The sequence below is a fragment of the Diceros bicornis genome, chromosome 19 (genome assembly GCF_020826845.1).
Source record: "Diceros bicornis minor isolate mBicDic1 chromosome 19, mDicBic1.mat.cur, whole genome shotgun sequence".
Taxonomy (NCBI): Eukaryota; Metazoa; Chordata; class Mammalia; order Perissodactyla; family Rhinocerotidae; genus Diceros; species Diceros bicornis.
In genome coordinates, this window is record NC_080758.1 from 13,864,515 (window position 1) to 13,886,831 (window position 22,317).

A 22,317-nucleotide genomic window follows, 5' to 3' on the forward strand; every position below is an offset into this window, starting at 1 on the left:
GCAAAATCTGGGGAAAGAGTATTCCAGGGAGAGGGCACAGCATGTGCAAAGGCCCTGAGGCAGGAAAAGGCTTAAAGAACAAAGAGAAAGACACTCTTGTGGCTCTGTTAATGTGAGCAAGTTGAGGAGTGATTATGGAATTACTGTCCATTTCCTTAGGTGTGATGATGAAGGGGAGGTCATCTGGGAGAACAGCTTATTCTTGGGAAATGCTGGCTCAGGTCCCGAGGGGTAATGTGCCATAATGTCCTCAACTTCCTTTCAAATGGTTCAGCAACATATAAAGCACACATGGCAAAATATTAACAACTGTAGATTCCAGGTGGAGGGTATAGCACATCCACAGTACTATTCTTTCATCTTTTTCATTTGAATCTTTCATAAAAATAAGAGTAAGAGAGTAGAGAAAGATATTGGAGAAGCCCGCAAGGACAGGACCGTGTAGATCTCGTGATCCTGCTCAGGAATTTGGATTTCCATCTTAAGAGGAGGGGGCTTTAAGCCTGGGAGTGGCATCTGGGTGGGATCTGGGTGACTTTGGCACCATCACAGCAACTGCCTTGGGTTTTCCCAGTCGGGTTTTGCAGATAGTGGAGGAGCCTCTCGCATGGCCCATGATAGCATATCTCCGATTCTGCTTCAAGGAACACTCATCATGCACCTTCCAGCCCGGCACCGTGCGTGCATTTTACCTTCATTCATCTCACTTTATCCATGTGACGACCCGCAATGTCCTCAATATTCTCCCCACTCTTAAGATGAGGAAACTGAGACCCGGGGAGATCAGCTAAGGAGTCACCAGCCACTGGAGGCTGAGTCCAGGTTAGCTAGAACCTCGGCCCAGGGGCAGCATTAAGTCATTTCCACTTTTACAAAATCACCACCAACATTAACCATAGTCTATTAATTATAATCAAGGCTCAAAAGTGATTTTTCTGGAAGGCGATTGTACAACAAGGTGAGCTGCCACGGAGAGACAAAATGGAATCGCACTTACGGTCAAATGGACCCTGCTTCTTCCCTTTAGAAAACTATCGCCCCAAAGACACCCGAGCTCTGCCTCCTCCACAGAGATTTGCAGCCGTGCTGCCCAGGGAACGAATTACTCTTTTTTTTTGAGGAAAATTGGCCCTGAGCTAACATCTATTGCCTATCTTCCTCCCTTTTTCTTTTTTCTCCCCAAAGCCCCAGTACGTGCTTGTGTATCATAGTTGTCAAGTTGTAGCTCCTCTATGTGGGATGCAGCCTCAGCATGGCTTGATGAGCGGTGTGTAGGTCTGTGCCCGGGATCCGAACCTGAGAACCCCAGGGCGCCAAAGCCGAATGCACGAACTTAACTGCTCCGCCGCGGGCCGCCCCGGAGTTACTCATTTTAATAACCAATTACACGTGGACTGGTGCTGCTTGTATGTCTGTTTCATTGCATCACAAATTACATGAAATTCACATATTTCATCTTTCTTGCCTGCTTATCCAAAAGACAACTCCTGGTGTATTTTTAAGCAACTAGACAAATTGCCACTGTTAGGCAGCCCGACTGTCTTTCATTAGTAAGAACTCAGAGTAAACATCACTGCTTTTCGAGATCACTCGTAAGCAGCCCCCAGGAGACTGCAATTATACCTGTTTATAATTCTCCTGCTTCCCAATCCAACCCTTGATTCATGAATGTGCACTTTTAGGCGTCGGGCGTTAGAATAAATTAGACTATACAATTACGTGTAATTAAGGGGGGAAGCGAGTACCAGGCTGCAAAGATGAGCCCTGTTTTGCTGAAGTAAAGCATGTCGATGTCAGCATGTCGGCCGAGGAAGGCAGCATGAAACACAATTAATGTTCTTTTTAGTTAATGGGGGGTTTTGGTGCTATTTTTCATTATTACAATCTCTCAAGAAGTATAAACAGTTTTTCTCTAAGACAATTGCATTTCTACCGACAAGACCGCTTGGGTCTAAGTGAAAACTCAGCAGAATTAACCACAAATTTACATTGTTACGGGTGATCCTGGGATTTGTATTTTTAAACCTGTGCAAAACCGTGCCTATGCAGGGACTGAGAAATTTGATCCCAACCCCCAGGGTGACCCTGCAGCCTCTTCTGCGTTTCTAGAAGCAAGTTACAGCCAAACTTGTGCCGGTTATTAAAGCCACCTGTGCCCCAGTTCTGTGGCTCATGTTCCCAAGCCCCCGTCTGTGGCCCTGTTTCTACTTTTAACATTTCTCCTTCACACGTCAATTTGTTTGAGACACGTTAAAAGCTTGGCTTTTACAACTGCCATAAAATCCCATCTACTCCGACCCAAATGCAGCCAGAAGTGCGAGGACAATCAGATTGAGTTTCAGCCTCTTGATGGAGATAAAAAACACACACACAGCAGGAACAATATTTTTTTTAACTGTTGCATAGGAGTTCAGGAAATAGAACAGCATTCCAGCTTTGCAAGGGACATAGACCCAGATGGGTGCTCCGCACAGAGGGCCGCCAAGGAAGTCGCAGGAGGAAACAAGCCATGTGGGTGTCAAGAGAAAGGTCCCCTGGAGGTTAAACCCACAAGGGGGGAGGAGGGGTCGGGAGTGGTGTGAGGACCCTGAAGAGCCCGTCACCCAGCCGGGACGGTCACGCCCAGAGATGCCATCAGGGCGAGGAGGGACGCGAGAGGAGAGAGGCAGCCCAGACGGCGTGCTTGGAGACGGGCAGGTGCTGGAGAATCAGGAGGCCGGGAGGGTCCCGAGAATCCTGCTGAGGCCCCGCCCAGGCCCGCTGTGTCCTGGCTGAGCGACTTCCCAGGCTGGGGGACACCTGAGCCCCTGAGGCCCCTCGCCCAGGCCCGCTGTGTCCTGGCTGAGCGACTTCCCAGGCTGGGGGACACCTGAGCCCCTGAGGCCTCTCGCCTCTCCCAGGGGGACACTGAGCTCCCCAGGGGGCCAGGAGTCCCCACCTGCCTGGAAGAACCTGGAAAACAGGCGGAGGCCTCAGACCGGGAGGACAGAGGAGTCTGCTGTGAATTATGGGGAAGAAACGTGGCCAGAGGGCACTTGGCAGACCCTCCCACCCCGTGAGAGTCTGAGCTGGTGGGTTAAGTCCTGACCTGAAACCCGATCCACACACCTGCCTAGGGTGAACACACACATGCATGCATACACAGTCAGACACACACACCACCACATGCACGTGCACACAGGCATACACACTCAGAGGCAATCACAAACAAGAGCTGTCCCCTTCACCCTAACGAAGGGTAAGAGGCAAAACACAGACATCACTGCGTCTGGTCTTTGAACAGCAACAGTGGAAAGAATAAAAATCCCAAAAGATAATCAAATGATACCATCTCAGCCCTATGTAGGGGACTTTGAGCTGCCCTCCATGACTGAGGAGGAGAGAAGGATGGAGGAGAAAATAGTGTCAGCGCCCATTTAGGGAGGGGAGAGCCGTGCTCATGAACTTGAGGCCTGAAGGCAAGCAGTGCGGTTTTGAACTTTTTTGCAGTGGAAATCCCCCCACCTCTGAAATATCCTCCAGAACTCAACATAAAAAGCAAGCAGAGGGCAGATCTCATTTCTGGCAGATCTCACCTCCCTCCCCTACCCCAGACCCCTGAGGCACCCCATGGGGCTCTGAGGATCCAGTTAGAAAACTGATGCAGTGGATACATGTCCCAAAGCCAAGCACAGCCTTAAATGGGTTAAAACCACACTCGTCAGTTTTTGACCTTGGTCAATTTCTTTACCTCTCTGAGCACCAGTTTTCCTGAAGGATTGTTAAGAGGATTACATGAGATAACCTGGTAGAAACACTCAGCGGTGGACCACAGAGCTGACTAGAGCTGTGCTGTCCAGGATGGGACCCCCAGGCCCCATGTGGCTGGTCCTCACTGAGATGTGTCGTCAAGTGTAAAAACACACTGGATGCCTAAGACTTCGTAAGAACAAAGAATGTAAAATATGTCATGCATAATTTTTATATTGATTACATGTCAAAGTGATAGTATTTTGGATATACTAGGTTAAATCAACCATATTACTAAAATCAGTTTCACCTGTTTCTTTTTGTTTTTTAATGGAGCTACTAGAAAATTGTAAATTACATCACGGCCTGTCTTATACTTGTACTAGACAGCACTGCGCTAGAGGCTCTGCAGTCAACGTGTCTCTGCTTCCGCAGAGGTGAGGCAGAAGGGGAGGGAATCCCATTATTTTTTGGTGGGTGATGGTTAAGAAGTAAACCCGACACTTTGTTCCCAAGGCAAAAGGAAGGCAGAGGATCAGCATCCTCAGAGGTGCCGGAACCTGATCTGGAAAAGCAAGTTCTGGGTTTTTCTGATTTATTGAGACGGTAAGTTGATCAGGGTGGTCAAGGGAGATTATGGTGGGAAGAGTCTAGAACCCCCAGCTGGGTCAGGACACCCAATCTAAATTTCAGATAAACAAGGAAGAACTTTTTAGTATAGGTAAATCCTCATGCACCTCCAGAATTTTTATTTACTAAATATGACAACTGTAACTAGCATGAAAGAAGACTACACCAGAGAAAGGAGACGCTGGGTGGAAAAGTAACAATGGCCTGAGGTTTAAGAGCATAACTCTGGAGCCAAGCTTGTTGGGTTCAAACCCTGGGTCTGCCACTTACACCTGAGTGACCTTGGGCCAGTTACTCAACCTCTCTGTGACTTGGTCTCCACATCTGTAACATGGGTATACGACACTTAGCTTGCCAGATTGTTACTAGGTTTAAATAAGCTGCTATTGCCTACAAGTAAACTAACCCGCTGCAGGGCCTGTTCCCCTCAGCGACTCAGCTGTGTTTTCTGCAGCTACTGGCTGGCTCTCTGCCGGCTCTCGGCCCACCCGTCAGCCCCGTGCCCCTCTGGCCTCTTCTGTGGCGCCGGGTGCGGTGGAAACCGCGGTAGACAGCACCACCTTGAGTTGAATTCCTCCGGTTTAGGAGGAAGCCGGTGTCTCCTCCTTTCTTTCCTATTCCCGGACCGTTTCTGGAATACGGCAGCTATTTTCATTCGAGCTCAAGTTAATGTCTCGGGGAGCTTCCCGGGCGCGTGGGCAGTTCACCCCGCGATCTAGCTGCAGGCCCCGACTCGAGCTGGCGTCTCCAAAGGCAAACCCGTGTAGTTAGAGGCGAGCGCGCGGCTTTCGGCAAAGGCGGTCGGGTGTCTGCAGACCCGGGCAAGCCCTTGAGAAAGCAGATAAAAGAAAACATTCACTAACGTGTCATTACGAGGGGAGCGCCCGGCCGCGGCTGTCGCGCGCCCCGCGGAGCACTTGGCTCCTTCCAGCTCAGAGGGAGGAGGAAAAGAAAGCGGAAAAGGAGGCGAGGATTCTCTTCGTTTCCAGCCAAGTGGACCTGATCGATGGCCCTCCTGACTTTATTGCGATATTTGATTTATTAGAGATGCCCCCCTCGTTTGTGTGTTACACACACGCACGGCTCTGGCTCATCTCCAGCTGCTGCGCGAATCCCACGGCTGTTTCAACTCTCCGCCGAGGGCGAGCGGGAGCGAGTGTGTGTCGGGTGAGTGTGTCTGTGTCCCGGCGAGGGTGCGCGCTCGGCGCCGGGAGCGCGGCCAGCCGGGTCCCCAGGCTTCGGGAGGCCGAGAGCTGCCTGGACCCCCGTGCTCCGCCGCTGCCCCGTCCGGGGCCGGACTTCGGCGCCAGGGCCGTGCGCCGGGGACCGCAGGGCCCCGGCCGCGCGTACCTCGACCCAGAGGTAAAGCGCTCGCGCGCGGGGGGCGCGGGGAGGGCGCCGCGGCGGATCCCTCGACCCCGGGCCCCCGCCGCCCGCGGCTCCCGGGCTGGCGCTCCCGCCCCGGCGCGCGCTCGCCTCCCCCCGCGCGGAGGCCGGCGGCCGGCAGGCAGGCGGGGGGCCGGGCCGCGCGGTGCCAAGGGGCTGGCTTGGGCTGCGCGGCCGGCCGGGCTGGGGCGATGTAAGAGCTGCCCGGGCGGGGCGCGGACCCGGACTTTGGCGAGGGCGGCGCGCCGGGGCGGGGGCCGGGGCGGCGGCGGCGGCGGAGCCGGGGGGCGGAGAGGCGGGAGGAGGCAGAGGGAGGGAGGAGGAGCAGCGGCAGCTCTGGCCGGGGATGCAGCAGCGGCGGCGGCGGCGGCGGCAGCAGCAGCGGCGCGGAGTCCCTTGCGCCCCGCGGCGCGGCCGGGCTGCGGCAGAGGCGGCGGCGCCCCGCGCCGGGTGAGGCCGCCCGGGCCGTGCGCGCTGGTGAGTGGGGCGCGGGGCCCGGGTGCGCGGGCGGGGGCTCCCCGCGGCCGGAGCCTGCCCCGGGGTGAGCGCGGCCGCGAGCGCCGCCCAGGTGAGCCGGGGCCGGTCCCGACCGCACGGCTCCGGCTCCGGCTCCGGCTCCGGCCCCAGCGCAGCGCGCGGAGGAGGGAGCCGGCGGGCTGGAGGAGGCTCCGGCGCCGGGGGGCCGCAGAGGGATGACCCGATTGACCCCGCCGGCGGGCTCAGCGAGCGGGCGCGGACTTCCCACCGCGCCCTGACCCGCGGGCGCGCCCCGCGGAGCCCTGGAGGCCCCGGGAGAAGCGCGCCTGGGCCCGCCGGTCGCAGGGGGATGGCCTCCTTGACCTCCGTGAGTTTAGACCCAACGGACCGGCTAGAAGCCAGACCACGTGGGGCTTGTCCGGGCAGGACACGGGAAAGCGGTGGACCGGATCTCCAGAGTGACTGGGAGCTCGCAGATACCGAAAGGGCAAATAGGATTGAAAAGACAAACTTCCTCCCGGGCCGGGTCAGATCCAGCTTTCACCGCCTTGTCGAGAGATACTCCCTTCCCCGGGCTCCCAAGGTTTCCGAAGTCTGCCGATGACAATGCAGCGATTTCTAGGAGTGCGCTTTTTTTTTTTTTTACATTCTTTGTAGTAGTTCATTCATTCGTTCTACAAGCATTTATGGAGCACCTCCTCGTGCCGAGCACCGCGTTATGCTCCAGGGAAACGCGACGAGCAGTGTCTAGTCCCTGAGCACCAGAACCCCTCGGTTCACTTTGAGGGCAGCCTGGAAAAGAGATGCGGTCTTAGGGAAAAATGTAAGGAGACGCCGCAAATCCTAGTTTTCGCACAGTGACCTCTGTCTGCAGTTCCCCACCTCCCTGGAGACTGAAGGCCACGCCCCCTGCACACAGTAGGCGCCTGCACACAGTAGGACGGGCGCAGACCTTCATTCTGACAACCTCCTCTTCCCCCTTCTTCAAAGTTCTGAATCAATCCCGTGCCCCCCTCCTCTCTGCACAGTCTTTCCTGCAGCTTGTTTTAATCACTTTTTGAGTTAAAAGTCAATATTTAATTAACCAAGTAATTACATTCAGCCTACGTTTGAATCTGGGTGTTTGCACATCTGTGCATTCAGGGCCCCCGCCCTCTCGCCCCTCCATCTGTCCCCTGCCTCTTTCCCACAGGGCTGCCCGCCCTTCCTTTGGGGGCAGAGATGGGAGGCTGCTTTCGAGCAGGTTCTCTGGGGGCCAGGGAAGTGGGGAGGATGGGCTCTCCCTGGGGACACCCGGCGTCTCCTCCGGAGCAGGAAGTTACTCTCACCTGGCAGTTAATAGTGAAGGGGATTCCTTACTGCGTCTCCGCTCCCCGGGACAGAACCACTGGAGGGCTTGAATTAAGTTAAAGCCCTTCATTACATGCAGAAGGGGGGTGGGGAGGACAGGCCGCAGACCACTCACCTCGTCAGGGAGCTTCTCTCAGCTCGGCTTGTCCCATGTCACGGAGGAGAGAAAGCTCATCAAAGCAGCCCGTCCGGGTGTGTCATTTAGTGTCTAATAGGCAGCTCAAAGGGCGAGGGTGGTGGGCTTGGCTGGTGGCACGCTGGACGTTTGCACATGAAGGATCTTCCTTCCTTGGACCAAGTTTATGTACATAAACGCGCGACCTTGGCTTAACTGCCGTGGCTGAGAGCGAGTGTGGGTTTGGGCTTGTGTATATTTCTTGGGTTTTTTAATTTGAATTTATGGCTTTTTCTGAAACCCTAATAACATGTTAAGTTTTCAAACTTAAAGAGTTGGATGATGAGTTGATTGTAAAAAGCCTGGGCTTGGAGGACAGTGTGGCTGTGTGTGAGCCTGTGTGTGTGTGTGACAGTGTGTGTGCACGCGTGTGTCCCCCACCCGACAGCTCCATTTGGCTGCCATCCCGAGGACCTCGCTGATGGGCGGTTGCATACACTGATGCTTGAAGTCTGTTTTTTGATTTGGGGACAACATTCCCTCTCCCTTTCCCTGGATCTGCTCAATGTATGTGTTTGGACCTGTCTCAAGGGGGCAGCTCCCAGTCTCCTGAGTCAGCCAGAGGGGGACTATCACCCAACTTGGTCAAGTCTGTTCTTAGACTTCACCCCCCCCCAGAAAGAAACCAAAAGCCTTGTGCTGCGGAAGAATATCAGCATTTCTGACCAGCTTGTAGTTAAAAGAAAAGGCTTAGTCTGGACTTAAGTTGATAGATAACACTTATGTCATGTTTTATGGGCCGAGCACTGTTCTAAGCCCTTAGACGTAATAACTCACTGAATCCACACAAAAACCCTGTGACGTGGGTCCTGTGATTGTCGTCATGTTAAGGGTGAGGAAACTGAGGCACAGAGAGGATCGTGACTTGACAACATTTGTTCAGTGGTAGAGCGGGAATTCAAGGGGCCCTGGGGCTCCAGGGTCCACTCTGACCCACTGCACTCTCCCCCCTCCATGGCCATGGCCTTTTTTCCAAATGCAGGAGAAACATATGCGCAGCAGAAGAAAACACGTTTAAACAATAAAATTTTGAAAGGCAGAAGCTTCTCAGTAATCCACTTCTCTCTAAAAACCTCCACTGTTGGGGCATGTCTTGTATTGTGTTTTGTGGGCAGGGGGGTTGCCCTAAGGAAAATATGTGATTGCCGGGCGACGTTTCCTTCTGCCTGCGAGTACACACACGCTCTCCCCTGGTCAAGATGCAAAGGAAAATACGTGGCTGACAGGAAAAAGCCACGAGATCTGAGGTGCAGGTTTGCACCCCCTGGAAGCACAATGGCTGCAGGGGTACGGTTCCCCTAGAGGTGCAGCCCTCTTGTGGTTGGTGATGGAGTCGCCTTGGCCTGTCCCTGGAGGGGTGGGCCTGGGGGTCCCGGGCGCTTTGTCTCAGGCCTGGGCTCTGCGTGGCCAGTGGCTGTAGAAGGTGGGGCCTCTCCGCGCTAACCTGCGAGGGAGGGAGGCCTCACCGGGGCCTGCCTTCCGTGGGCCTCCTTGTGATGGGCCCCAGTGGGGCGTCTGCAGTGCCCCCATCCGGAGTCAAGGCGCTATCTCAGAGGAAGATCATTAATATCATTATAATTAATTGGCATCCTGATAAATGGCGTGATTGCCTAATTGGCATGGTTGCTAGGGAGCGAGGTCTCGCTTGGACCCGAAAGGGGAAGAGGAGTCGGCCTGGCCGTGCTCAGGTGCTGGGGTTGCAGAGCCAGCAGTTAATGGTGGGAAGCAAGAGCAGTCTTCACTCGCGTCTGCTGGTGTTTGCTGAGCAGCTGCTGTGTGCGAGTTGCAAATGGAGTACCGGTTAAGGGTATTTTCCTAGAACGATTGTAAAGTCATCAGGATCTTTTCTCTTGTAAGCAACAGAAAGAGAAAAAAAATCTCAAACCAGCATGAAGAGAAAAGAAGAGGACTTGTTGGCTTTCATAACCAAAACATGCTAAGGTAACTCTAGCATCAGGCACAGCTGGAGTCAGCGCTCGGGTTTTGTCAGGAGAATCTGTTCCTTGCCGTCTCCGCTCTTCCCTCCACGGGGCTGGTTGCCCTTCCCCAGCCCGTGGTTGCAGAGCCAGACTGCCTGGCCGCCCGCCCAGCTATGTGAGCTGGGGAGCGTTACTTAACCTTTCTGTGCCGTCCGACAATGACAGTCACGGCACCTGTCTCCTGGTTTGTGGTAGAGGATGAAATGAGATCATCAATGTCAGGTGCTTAGCACAACGTCTGACACAGGCAAGGCCTCGGTAACATTGGGTGTTATCGTAATTGGGGTGTTGAGCTGGCTGCTGAGAGCTGTCCTCTCATCCTCTCTGGTTTAAGCCCAACAGGACAGAACAAGCCTCCTTCCTGGTGATGCCCACCCTAGCCCCAAGCGTCCCTCTGATTGGACGGTCCTACATCATGTGTTCACTCCACACCAATCACTGGCCAAGGACGTGAGTCACAGACAGTGGGCTCAGGCCAGGCCCACAGACCCCACCCTGGGGCTGGGGGCAGACCGACAGAGAACCCGAAGCCCTGGAGGACATCAAGGAAAGGGAGCCTGGCTCCTGAGAGGCCAATAGCCAACACCTATGGTGAGCGGGACTCTCATGTGAGATGATGGTCCAATGGACCTGTCTCCATTTTGGTCAAGCTCGGGACCGTGGAAACAGCTGCTGGGTGGGCAGCCTCCCTTCCCTCTCCACTGGGGCCAACAGGCTTCAGAGACCTGACTTCTCTGCCTTAGTGTCTGAAAGGTGCTCCCTGGCCTTGATTCTGTGCTTTCTGGTGGCCGGGGCAGGGCTTCCCAACCTCCCACCATGAGAATCATCTGGAGGTGTTTGTTAAACAACTCCCCGTCCGGGCCCTGCTGAATCAAACTGAGGGCCCTGGATGCTGGAGGTGAACCAGAGTGCCATGTGTTTCTGCGTCAGCAGGGAAGTTCGGGAAACAGGGCCCCGGAGGGTGCGTATCTCGTCCTCCTGCCTGATGCAGGGGCTGCCGGCAGCCAGGGGAAATGCCCTGAATGAGACCAGGGGTATAAAGGTGTCGGAGAGACTGCTGTACAGATGAAGAGGGGCTGCCTCTTACTTGTCAGGGCCCACGTGTTTGTTGAGCGGCTGCTGTGTGCCAGGCGCTGTGTTAGGCATTAGGATGAACAAGCGAGAACCCTGCATTCATGGAATTTGCCTTCCAGAGGATGAGAAGCAGATAATACACAAGCAAGCGAGTCCACGAACGAGGCTCTCTCGGAAAGTGACGAGCTCTGCAGTGGAAACAAAATAGTGGCATGATGGGAAGTGACTGCATGAGGGGCAGGGGTGAGGGCAACTTTAGGCAGGTGGTCAGGAAGGCCTCTCTGAGGATGTCACCTTTGAGCTGCGACCTGAATTCTGTGAATGAGCCCAGCCTTGGGAAGATCTGGAGGAAGAGCCTCCCAGGTAGAGGGAACAGCCGGTGCAAAGGCCTGGAAGTGGAGAGGAGTGGTCTGTCCAAGGCCCCTGTTCTCAACACAAACAGAAATCCAGTGGGCTGGAGGGTAGTGAGTAAGCAGGGGACGGGGGAGTTGAGGTCAGTGGTGAGAAACATGGGCCGTGGTGAGAAATTTAGATTTTATTTCAAATAAAATGGAAAACCACTGGAGAGTGTTAAGTCAAGGAACAACATGGTTTGTGTTTTAGAAAGATCTCAGTGGCTACTGAGAGGGATGCTCTGCATCCCAGTGGAAGCTGGGACATGAGGATGGGGCTGTGGGTGGTCTGGGTGAGAGCTGATACTGGCCTGGATGGTGGTGGTGTCAATGGAGATGGAGTGAAATGGGTGGATTAGAGATGCATTTGGAGACAGAGCCGGTGGAACTTTCTGGTGGGTTGGATGTTCAGAACGAAGGAAGAGCTGTGATTCTCAACTAAGGGCGACTTTGCCGCCCAGGGGACAGACGTTTAGCAATGACTGGAGACATTTTTGGTTGTCACAGCTGGGAAGGGCATGCTACTGGCATGTAGTGGGTGGAGGCCAGGGATGCTGCTAAACACCCTGCAATGTACAGGACAGCCCCACAGCAAAGAAGCATCCAGCGCCACATATCCATAGTGCCGGGGAATCAAAGGTGACAGGGCAGCCTGGTGAATGGGGATTCCTAAGTGGGGGGAGACTAAGAGAAAAGGTTTGCGGGGAGGGGGCATGATCCAGAATTTAGTTGTGGAAAGGTTGGGTTGAGATGACGCTCGACCTGCGTGTCCGGAAGCTCAGTGGATACACAAGTCCAGAGCTGGTTGGGGCTGGCGTCCTCGACTGGGGAGTCGTCCGCGCACTGATGTTATTTTAAGCCTTGGGACTGGACACGATCATCTGGGGAGAATGTATTTTGTTCTCTGGTGTGGTTTTCTCCCTCCTTCCCCCCCCAGTTTCTGTCATGCATCTATTTGATGAATATTTTTAGCACATCCCATATGCTCACCTCTTTATGACGCTCCTGAGAAATTCCGCAGGCCCAGGCTGAGCCTCCCCTTGTCCAGCTCCTCATGCTCGATGATTAGCAGACAGAGCTAAATATGCATCGCTCTGCGACAGATGCGCTTGGGAAATTGCTTAAGGTCATGTGGGATCTTGGGCCTTGCAGACAGTGTGGTGCCTCCTTGGTAGAACAGCTGTTGGCATGGTCTTCAGAGCTTCTCCTCCAGCCCAGACCCAGACTCCGTGGAATTCTCTCTAACCAGAGACCACCACTGTTTTGAATTCTCCAAGGTCTCTTATGATTCCAAAATACACGTTGCCCAGTGGCCCTGGCCTCTGACAGGCAGCTTCGTCTTGTAAGAGGCCTGGCCCACTGCTCTGCACACCTGGGCCCTGCTTGAAACAGATAAATTCTACCCCAAACTCTGAGTTGTTATGAGCAGGTCTTGTGAGTGTGAGTTGATGGACAGGGCCATCCCTGGGGACCGTGAGCAGTACCCAAGATGTGTTTGGCCAGATGGAAGCCAGATGTGTTAGGGGGAGAATGTTGCCCACAGCCTTTCTTATTGGCTTCTGGTCGGGGCCCCAGTGGGTGACTTGACCCACCTCAGCGGCCAGAAAAGAGGAGCTTTTTGAAAAGAGATTGAAAAAACTGTAAGCCCACAGAAGTTTGGGAGATGTTTATGCTCTGGTAAAAATTAGATCATCCAAAAGCTGCATTTCTGGCCTGCTCTAGAGACAGACACTGTCTACAGAATTCTGAATGCAGGCCACTTATCTGGATATTTCAGAGAACAGGCAAGCCTACATACTAGGATTCTTAGTGGCTTGGAGTCCTAATCATTTAGGTATGAATCAAGATGTATTCACCACAAGTAATAGAATTCCTGGCTGAGAGTGGCTTACGCAATAGAAAAGTTTAATTCTCACATAACAAGAGTCCAAAGCAGGGGAGTCCAGGGGCCAGTTTGTCAGTAGAGTAACATCAGTGAAGACCCAGGATCTTCCTATCCTCTGTTCCTTTGTCCTCATCATGTCTTTGGCCTTGTTGCTTCGTGGTCTCAAGATGGCTGCTGCAGCTCCAGACATCACATCCCCATATAAAGTGGGAATAAAGACTAGGATTCCTTGCTGTCTATCTTTTAATCAGAGAGCAAAATCCTTCCAAGAGGACCCTCACCTCAGCAGCCTTTGCTTTATGCCTCATTGGCCCAGGGTTGGTTTTATACTCACCTCTAAATCAAACACTGGCAAAGGGAAATGGGCCTTTTATGTTTGACTTAGCTCAGAGGTTCCCAAAATTGGCAGATTAGACACCGTCTTCTTCTAGCAAATATTTTTGCCAAGTTTACCTGAAATAAATTCATAGATAGTATAACCTATCTACACATATTTTTTAATCAATAAAATACCATGACTGTAATTTAAAGGAAAACTAAAAGGAAAGTGATTTATGATTAAACATATGCATTGCAGCCCATAAATGCTTAGGCACAGTTACATTAGAAGACACGATGAAGCAGTCAGATGCTCGTATTAGTGTAGAATCCCATAAATCTGACAGCTACAAATGCAGTAGGACACAGATGTGTGGCTTTGGCAGCTGACATACCACAAGTGGTGTGACCATAGACAATATGATTTTCCAAAATAATGAACAGTTCACCAAAATTTCCAAATGAAGCACAGTACAATCTTCCCTCACTGTACTTAGTGGCTGCGTTCCTGGAAGATTCAGTGTCGAGTAGAAGCACACAAAGCGTCTTTTGTGTTTGTGTGTGAAGAGTTCACGTCTAAGGGCAGGTCACGGTAAGAGCTTTTTCACCTATGAGAGTGTCTGGTGGAACGTTCTGCTGGAAATGGGGTGATCCTCCACTGTGTGGAGCATTGCCATTATCCAGCATTCCTGCACCCCTGCTAGATGCCGGGAGCTTCCCCAGTCCTTGTGACAACCAAAAAGTCCACACAAATTCCCGAGAACACCCCCTTGGAGGGGTGACTTCACCCTTGTGAGAACCACGGGCTTAGATTCTGATGGTTTATTGTCAGGATGAGGGAAGATCCACGTCCTGAACAGTGTTGGGGTCCTGTAGACCGAGGAATGACCGTCGGGTGGGCCACCTGTAGCGTCTGCCTCAGAGTTGTCTCCAGGCTTCTCTTTCTGCTCGTCAGTGACGTGTTCCTGAAATGTCCTAGTCCAGCTGCTGAAACAAACCCACGCGGTTAGCGTGGACCAGCCTCTCCAATGAATGGGGGTATGAGTTCTTGGGTTGATCTAGGTTCAGTGGCGTCCCCCTGGGCAGGAGATGAAGAAGGTCTAGGAGATTGGGCTAAGGGACATCTCTGAGGATCAGATGTGTGTCATAATGGTTAAGATCGTGGACTCTAGAGCCAAACTTCTGGTTCAAATCCCAGCTTGTTCACTCAGAAGCTCGGTGGAGCTGGGCAAGTCACTCAACCTCTCTGAGCCTCAGATCCCTGTTCTGTAGTGGCATCCTCCTAGAGTTATTGTGAAACACTAGGACAGTGTGTGTGCACATGGAAACTGCTTCAAAGAGGCAGGTGTCGCTATCATTGCCATCACAGTCATTATTGCTCCTACTTATAGATCCTTTTTAGCTCTTTTTTAATTGAGATATAACTGACATATAACACTGTGTTAGTTTTAGGTGTACAACATAATGATCTGATATATGTATATATTGTGAAATGATAACCAGGATAAGTTTAGTTAACATCCATCACTACACATAGTTACAAATTTTTTTCTTGGGATGAGAACTTTTAAGATCTACTCTCTTAGCAACTTTCAATATGTAGTATAGTATTATTGACTGTAGTCACCATGCTGCACATTACATCCCCAGGACTTATTTATCTTGTTACTGGAAGTTTGTACCTTTTGATCCCCTTCACCCATTTCGCCCACCCCCCACCTCTGATATAAGTGAGATCATACAGTATTTGTCTCTCTCTCTCTGACTTATTTCACTTAGCATAATGCCCTCAAGGTCCATCCATGTTGTTGCAAATGGCAGAATTCCCTTCTTTTTTCATGGCTGAATAATATTCCATTGTGTGTATATACCACTTTTTCTTTATGCATTCATCGGTCAATGGACACTTAGTTTCCATGTCTTGGTTACTGTGAATGATGCTGCAGTGAACATGGGGTACAGATACCTCTTTGAGATAGTGATTTTGTTTTCTTTGGATAAATACCCAGAAGTGGAATTTCTGGATCACGTGGTAGTTCTATATTTAATTTTCTGAGGAACCTCCATACCATTTTCCATAGTGGCTGCACCAGTTCTTTGTAGCCTTTTGAAATGCTTTTGCACCTAGCAGCCTGTTGGTCTTTTCAGCCACTCAGCCCACAGGAAAGGCTGTTGGTCTCCCTCCTGCAGATAAAGCAAGTCCGGCTCAGAGAGATGGCAGTGAGTCGAAGGTGTAACTGGGCTTAGGGCTCCGTTCTGCGGCCTCCTGAGCCGGGAGCTCCACCACGTCTCACTTCCACCTTCCCCCGTCCACTTTTAGGCCTCAGTGAGGCCAGCTCAGGAGACGAGCAGCCCTCAGGGACTGACCCACAGGACAGGGCCCTGAGCCTGTCCCAGGAGGCCAAGGTGGGGCTTGTCACCATGTGCACAGGGAGATGCTTGTGAGTAGGGCAGAAGTTCCCAGCAAAATCTCTAGGGCAGCTCTTAAAACTCCCAGTGTCCAGGCCACACCCAGACCGATGAACTCAGGCCCCAGGGGTGGGGCCCAGGCATCAGGATGTTTAGTAGCTCCCAGGTGATTCCAATGTACAGCTGACGTAGAGGACTACAGAAGCAGGGAGAGAAGGTACTGGATGGGGTGCCTTCTGCTGGGCATTTCTGCAAAGTCCCAAAAGGGCTCACGGTGGTGGCAGCTCCCCCAATAAAACCCTCCCTCCAGCGGCCCACTGCACCTGTAATAAAGTCCAGACTCCTTCCTATAGGCTATTTCACCCTACACCACCTGGCCTCTCCCGCCATCTCTCCACGCTCCTCCAAGCTTATTGCACCCAGTCACACTGGCCTCCTCTCTGTCCCTTGGTGGCATCAAAGCTTGTTCCAACCTCAGGGCCTTTGCACTTGCTGTTCCCTCTGCCTGGACTGCTCTTCCTCCATAGCATCACAAGTCTGGCTCCTTCTGGTCCTTCAGGTCTGAGCTCAAACGTCACCTCCTTAGAGTGCCAGAATGCCCTGAATGACGCCCTGTTTTATGTTTATAGCACTGGTCACTCTCAAGTTACTTATTTGTCCTTTGTCCTCTCTCCTCTCGCTAAAAAGTAAGCCCAGTGGTTGCAGGGCCCTTGTCCATCCCACTGCCCACTGTATCCCAGTGCCTGGAACAAGGCTGGTGCTCTGAGTGCTCAGGAAGTATTTTTTGGATGAAAGAATCAAGGAAGGAAGGAGGCTGGGAGATCTGCTGGTGGATCTGAGTCTGGCGTTTGGGGATCAAAGGTGACGGCTCACTGCGAGGGAGTCAGACCTGTCTGTCCTCTGCGGGAAGCGAAGGTGGGCACAGGGAGGTGGTTTTCACACCCTCCCCGGGGCCTGTGCCCTCTCGGCACCAGCCCAGTGTTGGAGCTGGGTGTTGTGCTAACGTCGCTCGCAGGGGAGCTGTCACCCACCTCTGGCCACAGCGGGACATCAGGCCCTGCAGACAGGCCAGTGGAATGCTCCACTTCTGAGCAGTCTCGGGCCACCCGGGACGTGGAAGTCCATCGGTGAGGTCAGTCATCTGCGACATTCTAGTGCGGGCTCTTGGGTAGAAGATTTCCACCTGTGCCTGTGGAAAGACAGCTCTCTCCCCACCCCAACTGTCCCCTCGCGAAAGGAGCTGTCACAGCACAGGAGACCTGCCCCCCTCCCCCATCCCCACCCGCACTCCTAACAGCTCACGTCTCCTGAGACTGTGCACGCCAGGCAGTGTTCTAAGTGCTCACCCAGGTGAACAGGTAATGACTCTGATCAGGGTGTCTAGTCTGCTCATGCTGCTGTGACAGAAGACCAGGGACTGGGGGGCTGAAACCACAGACGTCTATTTCTCATGGTTCTGGAGGCTGGAAGTCCAAGATCAAGGTGCCGGGAGACTCAGTGTCAGGTGAGAGCCCGCTGCCTGGTTCCCCGATGGCACCTTCTCGCTTTGCCTTCACACGTGGAAGGGGCAGGGGAGCTCTCTGGGGTGTCTTTGATAAGGGCACTAATCCCATTCATGAGGACTCTGCCCTTATGACCTAATCACCTCCCAAAGCCCCCACCTCCTAATTCCAGCACATCGGGGATTAGGTTTCAACATATGAATTTGGGGAGACACAAACATGCAGTCTGTCGCACAGGGATGTTCTAATCCCCTCTTTATAGACCAGGAAAGTGAGGCACACAGAAGTCTCCTCCCGCTTTGTCACCCTGTTAGAACAGGACGTGACAGGCTGGCTACCCAGGGCCTGTATTTGATTCAGAAACATTTTCTTTGATCTCCACACTGTTTTGAACATTTTCAAAAGTTAGTTGTCAGATTTTTAACACCTGTGAAATTGCTCATTTTAAAAATTAGAGTTTCCAGCTTTTGAGAAATAGGGAGATGTGGGCCATATCTGGCCACGCCGGCTCCTATTCCCACTTCTCCACTTTGCCACAGTCCCTGCCTTTCCCCGTTGTCTGAGGTGGCGACCAAGTTCATCGTTGCGCCTGCCATGCCCTTCTTCTCATTGTAGAGCGAGATTTCTCTGTTCTTACGCGTCTATCAAAAGTGGTCAGATGAGAGCTGGAGAGAAAGGGACGTGTGGGTTTTTCTCATCCTGGGCCCACTTCATGCACTATGTCGCCTGCCTGGCCCCCATGGGCGTTTGGGTTTGTCATCTGCTACAACACTTTGTTCAAACCCAAAGGCCACACCTCTAGGGACGATGTGTTTCAACTTTGTTTATAATAATAATAAAGTCTAGTACCTACTGGGTGCTTGTTGCCAAGCATTTAATCATCACAACAGCCTTTTAAGCAGGGCCTGTCACCATCTGCAGTTTGCAGTTGAGGAAACTGAGGCACAGTGTGTGATGGCCCCACTGCAGGAGCTCCTAAGCTTGTTCATCTTTGTACCGTCAGTGCTTGGCTTGCTGGCTGTTTGAAACAATAATTGAAAAAATGAATGGATGATGTTCTCCGGTAAGTGCTCATCCGATTAAAGCCATTGGGCCCAGGAGACCAAAAATCTTGACTCATCATAGGTCATTGTGACATTCCAGCTGGAGGCACGGGCTCTAATCAGTCTCATTCAGGGTTCTCTGGTTGTGTTTCTGCTGCGTGACAGCCCACCCCCAGCTCAGTGGCTTCAGGCAAAAGCACTTGATTTCAGACGAGTCTGTGGGTTGCCAGGTGGTTCTCCTGCTTCGTGTGATATCAGCTGGAAGGTCCAAAATAGCTGCCGTCCGATGGCTGGCAGCCGGCGCTGGTCACCAGACGGAGCTCCGCTCTCCTCCATGCGGCCTCTCCCACGGCCGCTCGCTCCTCCCCACAGTGTGGTGGTCTCCGGGTAGCCTGCCTTCTGAGAGCAGAAATGAAAGCTGCTAGGCCTTCTTAGGGCTTCAGCGTAGGATGTTCTAGGGACCAGGGAGCGGGAGTTGCTGGCAGCCCCCTGGAGGAGGGGCCCCGAAGGGACAAATGCACTCCTACTTGTTTTTCTGCTCCTGATGCTCCGTTTAAGCGTCCAGGCCCAGTGAGAGAGTCTGGTTGGCCAGCTTTGGCCACATGGTCACCCCTTGGTCCCATGGTAGGAGAGAGTAGGGCGTCTTGGCAGGGGAGAAAGAATCCTCAAAAGGAAATTGGGGTGCTGTTGTCAAAAGAGGGGGACCAGAGGCTGGACAGATAAAAAGAGTTAGAAACCTCTGCACGGCCCCAAATAAGTGACTCTGCCCCAGGATGAGCAGTTAACACTTTTAAATGAATAAATGAATGGCAGGTGGGTGGATGGGTGGATGGATGGATGGATGAGTTTCTTAAAGTCTGGTATATAAGTAGAATGCCTAAATCTGTGTGGCTCCGCTTCAGGTCAGGGGCCCCATAGTCCAGGCACTGCTGGGGTCTGGGAGCCCTCCTCACTTTATGGGGCAAAGCCAGCTCCCAGAATCCCTGCCGTGCCTCAGCATCCTCACCCCAACGATGGAGGTGATTTGAGCTGGCCCCTGGAAGGGAGCGCGTGCGCGGGACTGAGGGAACCTCCGGCACAGTGGATGGGCTCCGCCTCCCCAGACCCCGCCCCACTGTGGACACTGGCAGCCCAGCCCCCACTCCCTTTCTTCCAGCCACTGTTCACCTGTACACACAGTACACCTGCTGACACCCAGTGAGTCCCCCGGCGGCGGGGAGACCGCCAGTCGGAGAAACCCATCCGAGCTTGAAGAGCACCTCTGACCCACGGCTTTCCTCCCACCTGAAGGTCTATTTCCAGCTGCTAATTAGATTGCACACAGCACGCCTGGTTGGAAATGGACCTGTCATTCGAAAGTCTCTGGACTCGCATCTCTAAATTTAGCGGGTTCTTTGGTAAAAGTTGCTTCAGAGTCCCTCCCCCGCCTACGAGAACCAGCTTCTCGCGTCACTGTGAGCGTCGGGCTGTCTCCAAGGTGCGCTAATGAGAAACTCATCTGCTAATAGCAGGGGCGAGATGGGCGAGGATGGTGCACAGGGCTGCGGATTGTGTGGCAAGGGGAGAAGTAATTGGATTATTAACACCAGGCAGTCAATATAGCCTTTTATCCCTTGTATGTTCTTCTCGAAGGAAACTTCAGTGTCTGGAAACGGAATACATGCTCTGTGGGGTAAACAGTACTGAGAAAGTGTGGGGTTGAAAAATGAGGAGGGAGGTGTGCCTGGAACTGTCAGGCTTGGCCCGGCAGTCTCCACGAGAACCAGCCCACAATTAGGTGTGAATGATGACTCGGTTCAGGTCCCACTTTATTGCTTTTGGCCAAAGGCCTTTTGCAGAAATAACTTTGTAACTGCTGCCAGGGAAGGTTTTGTCCACAGCTCAGACAAAAGAACAAAGAACAAAGGTGGGAATGTCTTTATCTGATCCTCATTTCCCCTAACCACCCAGGAAGGGCTGCAGGTGTGGCCTACCTGGAAGGCATGGGCTGTGGAAGGCCATGTCCAACCTCTTCTGTGCCAGGCTGCCCCTCCTGCTCCCACCCTGGCCATACTGGTGTCGATTCTGTTCTTCAAACCGACCAAGCGCATTCCCACCACAGGGCCTTTGCACTTGCTCTTTTCTTTGCTTAGGAAGCATTTCGCCCACAACTGGCTTCTCACCCACCTTCTGGTCTCAGCTCAAATGTCACCCCTCTAGAAGCCTCCCCTGATTTATTCTCTATCTTATCATCCTGATAATTTCCTTCAAAGCTCTTAAGACAGTCTGAAATTCATCTTCATTTGTTAATTATCTGTCTCCCCCACCAGAATGTCAGCTTCTTGAGGACAGAGGCCTGGACTGCCCCGTGTCCACTGCTGTTTCTCAGCATCCCGCACTGTACGTGGCACGTAGTAGGTGGTCAGAAAAGATCAGAGAGCTTTGAAGGGTTGCAAATTGGCCCCAGCCAAACTCCAGAGAACCTTTATTGGGCCTGCTCAGTGTTTAAAATGTAGTGAATGTTTTCACTTTGGAAACGGCATCTCCAGCATGGTCCAGGCCCCACTCCTGCCTGCTCCCCTAAATCCAGGCCACATCACTCACCTAATTCTCTTCCCTGGCCCCTGCAGGCATTTGAGTATGTGTCCACTTTAGATAAAGGCCACTGCAGACAGGTGTCTCTCTCCAAAGGTGACCAAACAACATCCAGACTTCTTGTGAGCCTAGGCCTTGGGCCAGCCCACTGGCCTCCAGCCGACCCAGCCCGTGGGCTGGAGTGAGGTGTGGTTCACTGTAGGCAAGACTCCGTGGTTCTTGTTTGAGGGGTCCATTCACGGGCCATAAATGACATTGAATCTCATCGTGCTTTCTTTCGAGCCTCCTCAGTCATCGGGGGGAGTCCCATTGACCCCCCCCTTTGTGGTCTCAAGGGGGCCTGTTCCCCTCGGAAGAAAAGGTTCAGTGCCCTTGGTGAGCAAGAATTTAACCGTAACCGCAACGTTAGTGCCTTTGATTCTTTGAGTTGCTCTCCATTTATGGCGGGGGTTCTCACCCTGGAGGGATTTTGCCCCCCCGGGGACATTTGGCATCATCTGGAGACATTTTTGATTGTCACAGTTGGAGATGGCTGCTACTTCCAAGAGGTGGAGGCCAGGGATGCTGCTCCACATCCTGCAATGCACGGGACGCCCCACGGCAGAGTGACCCGGCCCCAAATGTCGGTGGAGCCAGGCTGACAGACCCAGTGCAGGGCAAGTGGTGCCCGTTCCCCACGGAGGAAGAAAACTTCCTTTGCAAATAGATTTACTGAAATAAGACAGAGAGTGAACTGAAAGATAACTCGGGCACAAATGTGAGAGCAGGTGACCGGCAGGACCTCCGCGACCCTGACACGGCATGGAGAGCTCCGGTAAAGGTGGGTCGTGTCGCCCCTTTTGGAGCAGAACGGACCGTTGCGTCACACCAGAAGCCCCTGCCCTGGAAGCTGCCATCTTGCCAGAAACTTCCCGGGGAGCTGCCTGTAAACTCCAGCGGTTGATTCTGGGCCAGGTGGAGAAGTGCACTGTCTCGGGCCGAGTCGGGAGCTGTTTGCGGCTCCCCGGCCCAGCCGGGTGTCAGGAACGGCCCCCACGAACCCGGCCCTGGAGCCCCGGCCTGGCATCCCCCGGGTTAAGTCTCCCACCACAGACAAGCCAGCAGCCGCCTGATGAGCCCAGGGACGCAGCCCCCCTTCCTGCGTGGCTTCCCTGTCGGCAGAGGCCCTGAAGTCATGGGGCCAGAGGGCGGGGCCTGAGGACTGTCATTCATCACATCAGCAGGAGGGAAGGACTCCGGGGAGTTAGGGCCAGTGCCCCCACAGCAGATCCCACACTTCAGTTTGGGTTTCTGGGTTTATTAAGTGGCTTCCTTTCTACTTAAAAACAAGAATTGGGGAAATTTTTTTTTTTAAGTGAGAATAAAGAAATGTTTTCAGTGCAGATAGGATTGGG

The 22,317-nt window shown here is 53.0% G+C and overlaps 1 protein-coding gene across 8 annotated transcripts in view; it reads left to right on the forward strand.

The window, feature by feature from the left end:
• The first annotated feature begins 5,046 nt into the window (after positions 1-5,046).
• SULF2 (sulfatase 2) overlaps positions 5,047-22,317 on the forward strand; it is a 124,668-nt gene continuing 107,397 nt past the window's right edge. For 4 of the 8 annotated variants that reach the window (XM_058562526.1, XM_058562532.1, XM_058562534.1 and 1 more), the window contains exon 1: positions 6,115-6,222. The gene's annotated coding sequence lies outside the window, so the exon portion shown is untranslated. Of the gene's footprint in view, positions 5,527-5,685; positions 5,722-6,113; positions 6,223-9,775; positions 10,318-22,317 lie in introns of those variants that run through there. The other 4 variants (XM_058562527.1, XM_058562529.1, XM_058562533.1 and 1 more) reach the window with 4 other exon arrangements.